At 38.3% G+C, this 15,876-nt stretch overlaps 1 long non-coding RNA gene across 6 annotated transcripts in view; it reads right to left on the bottom strand.

Moving 5' to 3' along the window:
* LOC119025375 overlaps positions 1–12,086 on the bottom strand; it is a 77,736-nt gene extending 65,650 nt beyond the window's left edge. For 2 of the 6 annotated variants that reach the window (XR_005076796.1, XR_005076797.1), the window contains exons 1-2: positions 11,523–12,080; positions 11,331–11,433 (exon numbers count right to left, since the gene is read on the bottom strand). This is a non-coding gene — a long non-coding RNA (uncharacterized LOC119025375). Of the gene's footprint in view, positions 1–11,330; positions 11,434–11,522 lie in introns of all 6 variants that reach the window. The other 4 variants (XR_005076798.1, XR_005076799.1, XR_005076795.1 and 1 more) reach the window with 3 other exon arrangements.
* Positions 12,087–15,876: the final 3,790 nt, after the last annotated feature.

The raw sequence follows: 15,876 nt of genomic DNA, 5'->3' as shown, positions 1-15,876 counted from the left end.
TGTACGATGAGTACCTGAAGACTAGTTCTAATGGATGTGGTTTATGAGATATTCTAATTGGTCTATCTGGTAATGCCCTCTCAGTGAGACCAGCATGGCAGTAACTTAACTGTTTGATTCTAGTGCAGACAAACAAGCCATAAACCACAAATCAGTGACAAATCATAACACTTAAAGGGTGAATTCAAGGTGAATCTTTGGCTTGGCTAAAGGCTTTGCATTCATGATTTAGTATGTGTTGTCACTACACAGATTCAATAAGCATTGTCAATTTTTCACATGAAGTGTCAGCGGCTGCCGCACTACATCCGACAGTGCGCTACACGTAAGTTATCACGACTACAGCGCTCCGGCGGGTAATTTTCTGAACATTTTATTTTGTTGTCTGATATATTGCCACACAAATATGGCAATGCGAAACCCCAGATGATAAATCAAACGTGCTGTGGCTGCCTCTGATAACTCAATAAGCACCTGGACTCCTCCTAACATGTCACACCTGCACTTCTACGTATACCGCTCTCATTCTCGGGCCTCACTGGGGGGCTCAATACACCTGCCAAGTGCATTTCAGAAGCCTAGCAGCTGGGAGAGAAACATCATGCATGCTTAATTAGGAGGTTCAGGAACCATGGGAAGTGGTTGGCAATATTTAATACACAGTATATATTCCTGGCTGTATGACAATCCATTCATTTGTATAGCATCAGCAAGTAAAAACAGTATGATTTCATTTCTGCACCTGATTTATAAATAAAGAGGATGTATTAAAAGAAGAATTATAAATGATCTCTTCCAGCATAAATTAAAATGCCGCTGTTAGAAAATACTGTATGTATTATGCTTTTCTCAAACAGCACTGAGTCTATTCTAAGATGGGAATTCTTCTCACAGTTATTAAACAAAGAACATGAACAATTAAAGCTGAGTCTACTTTCACACTGCGGAGTATTAAATAGACTTGATTTAATGAGCATATTTAACAAGAGAACACCAAGGGGAGACTCTGTTGATCAATATTATAGTATACTTTCTATCCAATCAATTTAGTGTCTCCTTAGCGGCTATTACCAAGTGTAATAAATACAGGGTTTGTTTAAGAAAATAATAATATACTGATTCACAAACCCCTGAGGCATTTATTAAATTGCATGACGAAATGTTCGATGTCATATAGGGCCAAAACACAAAAAGGCCATTCAATGGATAGATCGTGTCCTCCCAGACTGTCAACAAGCATTTAAGCCAGATATCGATTTTAAAATCCTCCAGTGGAATATAATTTCAGCAAAAGTATGATCAAGTATCATAAATGTTTAAAGCCAAATCAGTTCTTTATATATTGATTATTCCAAGTTTTAAAAAATCCTTGGTTGAGTGCTTCAGTATGGGTGGAATATTTGTTTGTATTTTATCAAAAATCCAGTACGCTATTCTATAGCTGTGTCTTACATTGCTGTGTTGCATGTCTTATGTGTTTTTTGTTTTTTTTTAACTTTTTACTATCCTGGAACTGCATCCTTTAACATTTTATCAAGATCAACAAAGTGATTGATGGTTTTTATTTTTGTCTACAGTTTACTGCTGAGCTGCATGTCTGCATGTGTTAAAAGATGGTTTTGGTCTGCATTGCTTCGCTGTGTGTTGTCCTTGCACTGCTGTTTGTTTCGAAGTGATGTTAATTGATACTGTAATATTTTATTGATGTTTAACTGTTTCTGCATGGCTTGGACTCTGTCTTGAGCATTCTTGTTTTGTTTAGATGCTGTCTTTACAGCATCTTAGTTGTCTAGATGTTATCACTTTATAGTTGTTAAAACATTTCACCAAAGGATCACTTTTGAATATGAGCCAGCTGGCTAATATTGACACAGAAATGTTGATTAATGTGCATTGTCCTTGTATAAATAGATGAAAGTAAGTGAAACATTTCTGCACTTCCCAAACACAGCAAGTGGTTGGAAAATGAAATGATGACTGACTGATAATTGATTAAGTTTAAAGTTAAAACGTGTAAGATTGCGGCCAGCGAAAACTATCCTGGATTCAGAGATAAATGTTGCCTTGAGCTTTGATATGATGCCCAGCAGAAAACGACTTACTATAGCAATGTTATGGCCTCTTGCACAGAAGCAGAAGTGTCTAAGAAGGCATTTCAGACAGGAGGTTACATTTCCAATGAATTTCTTTAGTGTTTTACGGGGCCAATCTTCTCAGCAGTCTGAGAGTATTGCTCATAAGGTGCAACTCTTATCAACACTCCACAAGCTATGTGTTTATCACAGACTTTGAGTCATGCGCCCAGTTCTGATATGAGCTCCAGCGTTGCTACAGAGGCTGTAAACCCTATAAGGGAGAGAGGAGGGGAGAGGCAGTATGATAACTCAGAGCGTCCTGCTGTAATTATGGTATTCATGAAAAGATGAAATAGAGTGCAGACTAAATCTGTAGCTCCAGGCAAAATCAACAGCTTGGCATTACGCCGTGACCCCTGCCTATCTCGAGGATACGGCGAACATACCAAAACTTTGTTGCTTTTTTTTCATCAGTCAAGAGTGAGGGAATGAAGTGCATCGATTGCTTGTGATTATTAACTAGACTGAGATAAGCCCTCTCCTTATTATGCAGATTACTGAGGCTCCCCGCTCCAGCATATTGTACAGATGCAAGGGAGCAGCTGCTCTTACAGATGGTGGGTACACGGATCTATCATTATGCCTCCATTGTCTCCACTTCAATTGTTTGGGGGACAACAGAACTGCATCAAAGAGGAATCCGACTGCAATGAATTAAGAAAGAGAAACGAAAACCATCAACTAAATTTATACACCGGAGGCCCTGGAATGGAGAGGAGCGTAAAGCTGAAGCTATTTCATATATACAACCATGGAGTCGCCCAGTCATGTATACTGCACCCAAATCTGTTGGATGCAGCACTGTGCACCAAACATATGTTGTTTTTTTTATTAGCACATTGATAATCATTCAGCACACAGATATTATTTCAAACGAGGCAAAACAGTTAAAGCAAAGAAGTCTAAAGCCATATGAATTAATAGGTAATCTGCTCAGGAAAATAAAGGGACTGATTATAGGCGGTTGCTATTTTTTTCCTCCAAACACTAACTTCAATTTAGATTTCAGGAGGACCCCCTAATTATCAGTGTAAATTAAAGAATCAGTCATTATTATGGCACTTATTTACCTTCAAATAACAAACTACTGATGACTCGAAAATTCAAAACATTACCTCACCAAGAGGAGAATATGCAAACAGAGTCAATTTTGCCCTTAAGGGGAACCTCTGGTTGTCCATTTGACTCGCCACACCTCCCGCTGTGCACTGCAGAGATCAGGACACTGGTAGCTCCTCTGATCAAACATGACATTACACTAGAGGGAATTACATGCTCAGATTATAACAGAGAAGGTCACGCCGAGTTGTAAGTCATGACAGCAGTCTCACACTACTCTGCAGCTAGTGAGGGCTAATATTACTTTAAGAATTAATGCGGTGACATTAAACGGAGCACAATACAATTTTCCGACCCTCATCAGGCAGGCTGGGAATTTAAGGTTGGATGGAAATATCTAGAGTATACAGAATGTATCTTTACTAGGGCTGCAAATAATGATTATTTTCATAGGCCATTAATCTGTCAATTATCCGTCTAGAAAATGTGTGGAAATAGTGAGAAATGTCAATGAATGTTTCCCAAAGCCCAAGGTGATGCCAAAAGTTATTTACTCTCCCAAAGAGGAGTAAAGAAACCAGAAAATATTCACAATTAAGAAGCTGAAATGACAGAATTTGGGACTTTTTTCGAAAAAAAAAAAAAAAAAATACTCAAAACAATTATGAAAATTGTTGGTAATTAATTCAATAATTTAAACATAACTGATTAATCAGCTTATTGCTACATCTTCATTTTTTACATGAAATGGGTGGGTGCCAAGGACAATAAAGGTCAAACACATATTATATGTTGAGCCACATAAAAGCATATAAATGAGAAGTAAACAAATTAGAAATGACAGTAGGTAAACCAAGAATTGTCTTGTACTTCTCAAAAATCTCAATCTCAAAATATTTGAAGTGATGTTAGTTCATTACTGAGTAGAGGGGAAACTGGGTAATTAATGTGTGCTTACAGTGAACAGTGTGCACATTAACATTTCCTAGGATCTAACATTCAAAATGTAGTTAGATGTGTTAATAATGTTCAAAAACCTAACAATGCTATTAAATTGTATTATTGAGGTCTTGAACTGAAGAAAAGTCCAATGTCCAGCCCTCATTATCCCAGCTTTTCCTACCTTAAAGTGTCAGTATGGAATGTGAAGATCAGCCAAGCCGCCTGGATTTCATTTTGATTTTATGCCACTGTATACAAATATCTAGGATGGATCTTGGATGTTGATGATTTTTGTCTTTGAGTGCATTTATTCTGCATAACAGCGGCCATTGATTACTAAGATAGTTCAACAGCAAATGTGAGATGCTCGCTAGCATCCATACAGTAGTGTGCAGTAATTCCCACAAGGCACAGAGAAATAACATTACTGGCTCCAAATAGAAAATCAATTCCACAGTAGAATATTTTCTGTTTTCAATATCCAAAAGAAGCTGCTATCTTCAGATGACCTCAGTATAAATTAATAAATCTTCTTTGGTGCTGTATTTATTCAGAATTGAACAAGAATCCATGACATAAACACAACTTGCAAACAATTTAGTGCCTCCAAATACACTTTGCATGTGAGTCAAAAACACAAAAGGCACAGGGGAATAAGTAGCTGCACCCCAGCAAGTCAGAAAGCTATATTTCTACATTAATTCCTTAACTGGTATCTTCGGTATTCAAATAAATAACAGTTTTCCTTTCTTTAGTCATGTGTCATGGGTGGATAGATTGAGCTCCTGTCAGAGCACAAAGCTCCCCTCACAAGTCCACACTGCCTCGTCTGTTGTTAGGACCTCGTCCACATGGGGCCAGATTTGATTGGAAAGCCCAAAGGGAGGAGTTCCACCAGTCACAGGGGCATTGTTAGTGCCTCAAAAATGGCCAGAGAAGAATGACTGATTATGCAACCACAGCGAGGGTTACTAATAGGAATTCTATTTGAATTTCTAACATAACAGATGTTTGCTGGGCACCTCCATGGAGTGCGCATACACAGTTATGCTAATTCGCCAGTGTTTCCCTTCAAGTTAGCTCAGAGTCATTAGAGCACACAGCTAGCTTGGATCCCTCTGTCAAACTAATAATTGGCCATTATTGATATTAATTAACATTTTTGCTCTCTATGTCCTTTTTGACCCACTATCTGTTAGTAAATCCAGTTCCGGAGTCCTATTAGGGCAATAAAATCCACGGGACTCTATAGTAGCTGCGAGCCATTTATCAGAAAGAGAACATAAAGCCAATTAGGAATGGGTGCAGACAGTTGTCTTCATTCTCCACTGACTACTTCTTGATCTCCATTATAAATTGCTAATAGGGCAGATACTGGTTAGCCAAAGGGAGAGGGAATGGAGGGGGTAACCATTGCTCACTCCCATCTGTGATGACAGGTGAAAGGGACCAGTAGTACTCTTTCTTGATGAGGCTACACCATCATGAGCAGCTGTTTTTTTTTTTCTTTATGTTGAGGGGTATCATGGTGCACCTTCCTCCCTACTGCTGGTCAATCATGTTAATTGGCCACAAAGCAGAATATCAAAGAAGGCCATTAAATTGTTAATCGTTCGCCCTCCAAAAGTAATAGCTTTTGGTCTCTGTGCTATTATGATGCGATGAGCATCGGAAACACTGTGCACCATAGGTTTATGGGCTCAGATCAAGAAATCCTAATAGGTGTATATTGACTGGTTTATTTTCCACAGAACTCCAAAGGGACTGGTGGTTGCAAGAAAATATATCAAAAAGGCTATCAACAATGGTTGGGTCTTCTGTGTAAAATCAATAGTGAGCCATAGATGGCTTGAGTTTTCACAGTTCTCTCTCGTCACTTAAAAAGACTGTAGGCTATATGATGCTTGGAAGGACCCATGAGATTTTTGTAATGTAGCAACAATGCTATATGTTTGAAAGGACACAGATTAGTAATAGCCTAATCTGTTTTGTTGTTTTGAACTAAGCAGGTTATTGCTGCTCCAACCTGGTGCTTTGGGAATGAATGCTTTAGTTTTCAAGAACAAAAGCTCTGCAGCATGAAAGATCAAGAGCTGTTGCTGAAGCAGGTAGTCTAATATAACCTATGTGTATAACAACTTATGCTGCCGCTCCCCAAGTCCAGATGTGCCAGCCAAGGTTTATGACAAGAGGTATAGCGGTCCCTTAAATGAGCAGTATTTAATAGCCTGGTTCCAAGTGTAAAGGCTTTCTCCCCTGTGCATTACTCCAAGAACCTAATTACAAGTTTCATCATCAATCATGAGCATTATTTATTCAGTGAAATGAATTTCTAATTAATAACTGATGAGCATTATGGCCTCGAAGACTGTAAAGCAATTAATTATGGTTGGCAACAGGGAATATCCCTGTAAAAGACTATCTGGTGCACAGTCACGGCACAGCGGTGCCAACAGGCTAATGTCCACAAAGAAGAGTCATGGATTGTTTTTGTACCTTGGCTTTATTGAGATAATTACTTTCATGAATGTTGTCTGGGGGCTGTCAAACTGTTGGTGATGTAATAAACACTGCAAAACTGTATTTAAATTTTGTTAAAAGCTGTTTTGAACTGCCATCTTCACGCTCTGTTCTGCCACCCTCGATCCTCACAGATGTTTTGTTTTTGTTTTGTTTTTTTTCCCTCCGACTCAAAGAGGGCCCAGAGAGATTTTTTAGGAAATATGCTCTATAATCACTCTATAATGTACAGATGCTTAAGACTTTCTTATGGCGAACATTCACAAGTTAAAACACCAAGGGAACAATCACTGTTGGCATTTCTGTGGTTTCTAAAGAAATTTCTGCTTAAAGATTAAACACCTGCAAAGAGTGGATCGACTGCTAATGTACATGTTCAGAGCAGCAGTCCTATCATACAGCTACAATCTAAACCTGAATTAGAACGGCACTCAGTAGAGTGCATACCTCCGCCAAGGCCCAACAGTTCCCTTTAGCTCAATCAAGCCTAATCCAATATCAGATTTAAAAGCCCTGTATCACTCTAAATTGCAAACCACCCATAACTGCATAACCACAATCTAAGACCACCAGATCTAGGATCTGCATCAAATTGTACTTGTTCATAGATACCAGCTACCTAAATATCCATGTTTTTTTTTCATCAACCATGCGTTCTTCCATGAGAAACTAACATAAATGTTGATAAAACACCCTCACCTCTTGCGATTTTAAAGAAAAAATCCTGGGTCTGTCATTTTATCTTGGAATATTTTATTTACATGACCTACACAGTGAAGTCAATGGCTAAGAACAAGGATAAGAAAATCTAAACAAATAATTTAAAGTAAAGAATCAACAATAATGATTGGTAGACAACTGAACTTTAAATATATGTGTTTGTATGTATTTTGATTCTGTTTGAGAATTTGAATCATTAATTCATAACTTTAGGGACTTTCATTTCTGTGTTAACTGTTGAATTTATGTCAGGGTCACAAAAGAAAATCAGATCATAGCATGAGGCACAGAAACACCAGTGAGAAGAAAGACATAATTACGCAAGACCACAACTGTAGAGATACTACAGTATCTCTTGTAAGAAGGGGTCAAAAGTCAGCACAGATTCTGCTGGTTTGACCATGTTTAGTAGAGTTTTACAGAGAGTGGTTTACATGATGGCAAATGACCACTCTCATTTCTGAGTTACAATTATGTACACAGAAAATAAACCCTGTGTACTGTCACCTGCAACTTACTTATCTTACGTATCTAATTTCTCACAGCCATATCCCTTAAACAAAGCATTCAACATTTTCTCCAGTACCTTCATTTTGCCAAATTTACACATATACAGTTTTTGAGGCTTAAATCGTCATATTCCTTTGCGCTGTTTTGACCTAATTCTAAGGTTCATTTCAGTTTTAAAATCTTTGCAATAACTAAGGGACAATCACATATTGGTTCAGACAAAGGTACATGTTCAATGAGACATAACACTAAAATAGAAACATTATGGGAGGAATGCAGAGAAAGTCAAAATGATGATAAAGAACCATGAGAGGCAGTAATTCTTTCATTTAGAAAATGGAAATCAGCGAAGCAGCTCTTTAATCTGTTGTTCCAATTCAGCACATTTTGGTTTTTTGCACATTTGTGGCAGTTTTTGCAAATATTCATCTCACATACAACTCTATAAGCACAAAACAGAGATGGATTGAGTCATGCATGGCTGTTTGAGCTATACAGAGCAAATGTAATAAATGTGCATGACTATAATGCTGAATTGCAGTAGATTCTTAATGTATGTGACTGTTTCCTTATGGGTTGGAAGACAAAACAGGGATGTGCAGGTCTTTTAATTGAGTATAAAGTTACTTGTTTTGAGCACATAGCATGTCCCTATGTGTGATACGGTCTGTGTCAGGTTACATGTCATTGAGACTGAGATGTATGTCAGTTTGAACACTTTCTAGTCAGGAGTAACGATTAATTCAGTGTGTGCAATTTGGGTGTGCATCTGCGTGCACAGTGGTTTATTCAAAATCTATAATTTCTTCTCATTTAGATTTGTTGAGGACAACAGCACACAAAAACTGAAATGGCTACATGTCCTTTGGGAATTTTCACAATTGTTTCATTAATTTTCTTTACACAAACCTTTTTTCATCAGAGTTACAGGTTGATGGAGTCGATCCCATAATGCTTTGGTCAGGCAATTTTTTCTAAAATGTACAAACTATAAAGATCATATATTAAACACCATTTTTTCCTTGCATGTAAACATACTGTATGTATTCAACAACAGATGCCAGTAAAATGCTGTTACCTTAAAGAAGTTATCATATTAATCCAGGAATTAAAAAATGTTATTATTTTATTTCATGTCATTATTTAATTTCTTTATATTGTAGAAAACAGCAAAGAAGGTGGAATACTTGCAGACCTCATGGCATCAGGATTTTCACACACAAGTATTTCCACATAATTTAATTTTTCAGACATTGTAGGCCATCTGTAAAGGTTTGATTGCTGTCTTCATACTGGTGGTAAAGTATGGTTTCTTTGGTCATAAATCATGTACAGTGTGGCGTATGTACGATCTCTAAAATATATACATATACACACACACACACACACATATATATACATATACACACACACACACACACACACATATATATATATATATATATATATATATAAATATATACATATACATATACATATATATATATATATATATATATATATATATATATATATATACATATATATACACATATATATACATATTTATATTCATATAGCCGGCAAGTCAAAATATACATGTTGTTTTAATCCATATGTCATAAGACTTGTGAACTGCCAAGTTAAAAGGGAAAGTCAAATTACTATATTGATTGATGCACTTAAGATCTTTTGGCATGTGTCTCTAGTATTGAACACTCTTAGTGTGCTGTGGATCATCCACTGGTTTTAATTATTTTGTCTCTGAACTTTCCTTTTATTATACTTCTATCATTACATGATTATATTTTGGGGGGTTTTTTGAATTGTTTTTAGTTGTGTGCATGAATTATTTTGTCTGTCTTTTGCTTGCAACCCAGCTTGCCTCAAATTGCCACCCAGGGGACGGACAAAGTATCTGAATTGAATTGTGAACTGAATGGAACGTACAAGTGCACAAACAAAACATCCGAAATAAACAAACCAAATCTACTTTATCCGGTCTGCATTTTAGTTTCTTATTTGCTAAGACTGGTAAAATTAGCAGCTACAATTAAATGAGCATGCATGATTATATTCATCTCTTGCACACAACTGAAATGGTGTTGTATACAGACAGAGTCAGCGACGCAAACACTGAGCACGTTTGATATTGAGGGTATTCGCTCAACACACAGTTGCAGTTCTAAGGAAGAGTGGGACCCAGAAGGCTAACTGAACCTATCAGTGACAGACTCTTCTCTTTTGGCCAGCAAGTTTCAGCAAGCATTCATACCAATCTCAGCACTGCATTAAAAATTGCTAATTGTTCTGTTGTGTTGTGCCGGGTGCGGGAAAGGAGATTAAATTTGACACAGCACTTTAGTGGATGACACCTTGTGTTGTAACACTGAAACCAACTTATTTTTTTCATTTCACAATTGAACAATTAATCTCTTGGTTTACAGAATGTAAAAGAAAATGTGAAAAATGGTCATCACAATTTCCCAGATCCCACAGTGGAGTCTTTACATTTAAGACACAAATGTTTACTAGTTTTGTGTGAAAAATGATGCGATTATCAAAATAGTTGGCAATTAAAAAAAAAAAAAATCCGATTAACTCATCATTGCAGCTCTATTCTGGTGGCACATCTGCAGCATCAATCCAGTGGCCTTACAATGAATGAGGAGCTGTGCATTTATTTTACATGTTTCTAGGTCTAAAATATGAACACCGTTTTAGTGTGGGCCTCTTTTGCTTAATAACCAGTGCATGTACATTGTTTATAGGACTACAGGCTATATTAGGTGCGAAATCTCAGCTTGGCAACTTTTGCACAGATAGCATGGTGATAAATTTGGTCACACACAATCTACTGCTTTTAGACCTTGTCCACATGCACCAAAACGATCTTTTTTCCAATGCTGTAGTTCATATTCCAGCCCTATAGGTAGCGCTTCAAATTAACCAAAGACGGAGAAGAAGAGACTGAGCATGCGCATTAAGCTTGCGCGCTGTAAACAAATAGACAGTAAAAGGAGAATCCGAAAACAAGAAGAAGAAGACGAAAATGGCTAGTGCAAGGAAACCAGAGGCGTTTCTGTGGAGCGATAATGAGGTCGAACTGCTGCTGCGACTCACACTCGACTACAAGGCAAGTAAGTTGCAAGAAACACGAACACAAACAGTAGTCCGCCATTGTTGTTGTTGTTGTGAGACGTCGCGGGGTTCAGGGGTCGAAGGCTAGAGTTCGAGGGATATGGCGATGGCGTCATCGTTTCGGAAAGTATTCGGATTCGCCGTCCACACGAGAACGGGAGCCGAGGGCTGATTTTTCCACCCTGAGACCCGTTTTCAAAAAGGTGCGTTTTCAGGATCCGTGTGGACGGTCGGCCAAAGCGATGCAATACAAGCGCGTTTTTGCACGGAAACACAAAAGAGCGTTTTCGTGTGGATAGACCTTAGAAACCTATGTTTACTTACTTTTGCCCCTGCCCTTGATGGAGGCACCTTACTCTGATCTGCAGATGGTCCCCTGACACAGTGCGGTAGCTGCTTGCTGCTGTAGATACATTGATGGGTGCTCCTAAAGGGACACATGAAGATAATGTGTTCACCCAGAGTAAGTACAACTTAAGTTCACATGGTAACTTCACATATATTACGTCAAGTTACCATTTAACTTGTTTCCATCGGGTGAAACTCACTGAAGCGTCTCCTCTCTACCTGTTAAGCTAGCTAGCATTAGCAATTTCGAGCAAGTTAGCTGCTAGCTAACTTAAAAATAAGGCTGTTTTCCTCCAGTAGAACCTTATCTCCTCTTAAACCACGTCACAGGTATGGCTGACGGGTTGTTTTTTTTTAAACTCCACTATGGTATATATTACTACATTTAAGACACGTTAGCAAGCTAGCTTCTCCAATGAAATTAAGACATGACCACAGCACAGTCATAGACTTTAGCGTTAATGCATATTTGCGTGAGTGCGGAGAAAGTCCAGCCCTGATTGGATGTAATACTGACTGAAATCCAGCGTTCCCATTGGCTGATACTAAATGAAGGCTTGTTTATATTTATATAGATGCTGAGGTACTGTGGACAAATACCTATTAAAAATAATTATGTATGTGTGTGTGTATATGAATAATAGTTTATATGCTTTTATAACTAGATGTCAAAGCTGTTTAAATCATCTTCGCTCAGTTTCTGTTTCTAACTGCCATATTTAGTGTTATGTAAACACATTTTAAGCCTTCTTTTCTGTAACTGGATACCTGGATCTATTTTGTGCATATTCATATGTTAAAAACAAAATTAAAAGGAAGTATTCAACTCTGAACACAGACTGTATACAGCCTACTTTTTATCATAGGAGTGTGATGCCTCCTGTGTACATAATTGTATTTCCCCTTTAATTTGAACGGACATTTACACATGATTGGTTGAATGAAGTAGTTGTTGAACTAGCCAGAAGTCAGCGGGTCAGTTCATTATACATTATTCCACTTTTACAGCACTGCCAGCTCACCGCTGAAAGTACATACTCCATGTCATCCTTCAAGATGAGTGAGACACATAGCAGAGACAGGACTGAGCACATCCTATAACTGTCCTTCTCTGCAGGTCTTCGACACACACGCACACTCACACACGCACGCACCCACTGAAAGCTCTCGTCTTTCCATCTGGTAAAGTGGGCTGGTGTGATTGATTTGTGGATTTGCTCCCTCTTTTTTTCCCTCCATTTAAGTGAAATAATGTATGGAAGCAATCTGGCGACAGACATTTTGGAAAATCTATTTGAAATCATTTCAGCTGAAGCCATGGCAGTTTGTCTTCTTAGGGGAGAGGAGCAAAGTATAATTGTCTGCAGTCTAGTAAAACACAGTATAACTGCCATCACACTTGACTGAGCTTATAGCCAGCTAGTCCCATGGCCTCTAGAAGATAGAGCAGTTAATGTTCCCTTTTATTTTAGAGGATATGTCACTTGTATCGCAGATTTATACCATGATACAGCAATTTTGTCCAAACAGATGGATAATGGTGTCACCAGCAAAAAGCCCTGTTTTTATTGAGTTTAGAGCATATTGTTTAGATAGGGGACTGTGTTGAACAGCTCTGCCAGCGCTTTCTCTCTTTATCTCTCTAATCTTGCCAGTATTAGATTTGATCATTTTTGTTTGAAGGAGGAAAATGTGGCTGTAATGGCTTCCTAATAGCAAACACAGGGGATACAAATCCAGAGACCCTGTTCTGTAGTGCTTCCATAAGCACCACTGATTTATAGAGGTCTTTATGACAGAAAGGAAAATGATCTGCTGCAGGTATAAATCAGGTGAGGAGTAGGAAATTGAACTTAGATATCATCTTGTCAGATGCTTAATGCTCTTCCTCCTGTCACATTCGATAGGACCAATTTGGAGAATCCTGCAGAGGTAAAAAGAAGACAATTAACAATGACAGTGCGGTAATAGATGAAGCTATAAAATGAACCTGCTGCCTGCAGGATGCTTTGTATGATTTCCACATGAGGTAGTGGCAGGGGTGTGTTGTCTTTGCCCTCCATTTCTTCTCTTTTCTGTTTTTTGATGGCTTCTTGAACATTTCCAACACAGATACATGTGACAAAACAGTGAGATCAAAAGAACAAAGAAGTCATTTTTGTGCTTTAACTCTGCTCTCTAATTGAATTATTATGCTGCATATGACAGGACTTGTAAATTTAGGTTAACCTTATTTTTATGTTATCGATTCCGAGGGCACGCTCTATCTAAGTCTACATAAAATTAATCAATATATCAATTGTCAAGCACGGAAATTATGTACAAACAGGAGCATTAAAAGTACAAACAGCCTAAATAAATTACATGACTGTGTTGGAAGCTAAATCAGTAGCCTGTATGCTAACACCTCTATTTTAAGGGAGACGTATTATGTTCATTTACAAGTTTATAGTTTTAATTTGTTTTACTACTACAATAGTTTTACACGCTTTTATATTCAGATAATGTAGCAGTAATGTCTTAAACTGGAGAACTGTATTCCCCATCAGTCTAAGATGCTCTGTTTTAGCACCTGTGTCTTTAAGGCCCCCCTCCCAAGTACCCAGTATCCTCTGATTGGTCAGCTCACACACGCCTGAACCAACCATCCAGATGTGTGATATTGTGATGCAGTGATGTCAAGAAGCAATTTAGAATTTAAGGCGGGCCTACTGATATGGCATTTCAAGAGCAGTGTTTTCTGTGAGAGGGACGAGCTCCCATTGGCATGTAGTTCGGGCTTTTTAACTTTCAAGACCTTATAAATGTAGAAGAACAGACACAACACCCTGATAGGCAGGGAAAAAACAAAAAGCATGGGTCCCCTATAAGTTTGGCAATTTTTATAAAGGACAGTTATGCAGGATTTAGTGAAATGTGTTGCAACCAGCTGAACACCCCTGTCTACCCGCTCCTACAGTGGACACAAAAAATGTGTCCGTTGTTCATTCTAGGCTACTGTAGAAAATGGCCATGAAGCATGCCGGGCTTCACCAAAGATGCCCGCTCCTGCTGTTAATATTAAAGACTCAGCCTAAGGTAACAAAAACACAACTATTAGTTTCTTGTGATAATCCCTAAATGAAAAACAAAATATGATTTGTTATAGTAGATTTCTGCCAATAGAGCCATCTAAATCCTACATGCTGGACCTTTAATACTACAAAGAAAAATATATTTTCATGCATATGTTGTCTTTCCTAAAGTCTGTCCCCCTGCTCTAGTTTAGTACTTAATTTAGGTACCACAGTTGATTGTTTGGAGTGATAATTGTCAAACTGCATGAGCACTGGAACAGATGTCATCGCTCAGTGGCCTGATGAGTTCAGGATAGGACAGGGAATGACAATGCTCTCTGATCCCTGAATGTCACTCTGGTATAAACTACAGCACAGTGCTTTATTGCCGGCATCACGTATTCAGCAGCATGCATTCGCGATGTGACAGATAGAACGTGTGTGAAAAAAAATGGAAAGCCATCCATCTGGGTGTGTGTGGCTTTCAAATGACTTGAATTTTAAAAACTAATTTCTCGGAAGCTGATGACCTTTTGTGGGAAGCTGCTCAACTTTGTCGAGTGGCAATTCAAGCCCGAGCAGCTAAAGAGCTCTGGTAATAAGCAGAGATCCACCCCCTCGCAGCTCATCAAGCCAAGCTCTTGTATAATCTAATTTGATTTTAATGCTCCTCTGAAGGAGATTGTGCTCTTATTACTGTGTAATGATGCTGTTGTCAAGAGCCAATGCTGATGTCTGGTATCACAACCATGTTAACTGCCTCTGTGACACTCATCTCAGCATTTTCCACATCGTCTCCAATGCACAATGGCTTGTGCTGTCTATTTATGACTTTGTTGTTGTTCTTGTTGCATTCTTCTCCATGATTGACAGAAACATGGTAAATCTCTAAAACTCCCTCCTTTATTACCCCCTGTCTGATATGGTACTTTTTTCGTATTCAGTACAGTAGATAGAGCATAACGATGAAGGTCTTCGCTGAGATGAGGAGAATTTTGAAGTGCTCACACCCGGGGGCAGCAAATGGAAAAGTGACAAGCCTGGTGCACTTGTCTATTTTACTTATTCTGTGCCTCTGTTTCATATTCTGCCTCGCACCGTGGGGTTATTTTCCTCCAGGGTTCACGAGGGCACGCTCTTTCATTTCTTCAGAAAATTGTTTCGCAGGATTTCAATCTTTGGCTGCTAGATATGACAAAACACAATATCAAGAACACTTATGTTTCTTATCTGCCATTTTTTCTGGGTATAAATAAAAGATCAGTATAAATTTGTGTCAAGTGGCCTCGAATGCACATGTGAGAGATGAGTATGAAAAGAACTATGAACCTTGGGACAGCCCCACTGTACATTTTCATTGCTTGCTCAAAATTACCTTGGCACTGGGGCTTTGTATGTCATTTGTCACCCATGAAAATCAATTAGTGTTTCCATGATAGCACTCCAGATGTAATCCTCTGAGTGTT

This window comes from Acanthopagrus latus, chromosome 9 (genome assembly GCF_904848185.1).
Source record: "Acanthopagrus latus isolate v.2019 chromosome 9, fAcaLat1.1, whole genome shotgun sequence".
Classification (NCBI taxonomy): domain Eukaryota; kingdom Metazoa; phylum Chordata; class Actinopteri; order Spariformes; family Sparidae; genus Acanthopagrus; species Acanthopagrus latus.
Note: the sequence above shows the minus strand (reverse complement) of the source record. Positions and strands in the feature narration are given on the sequence as shown.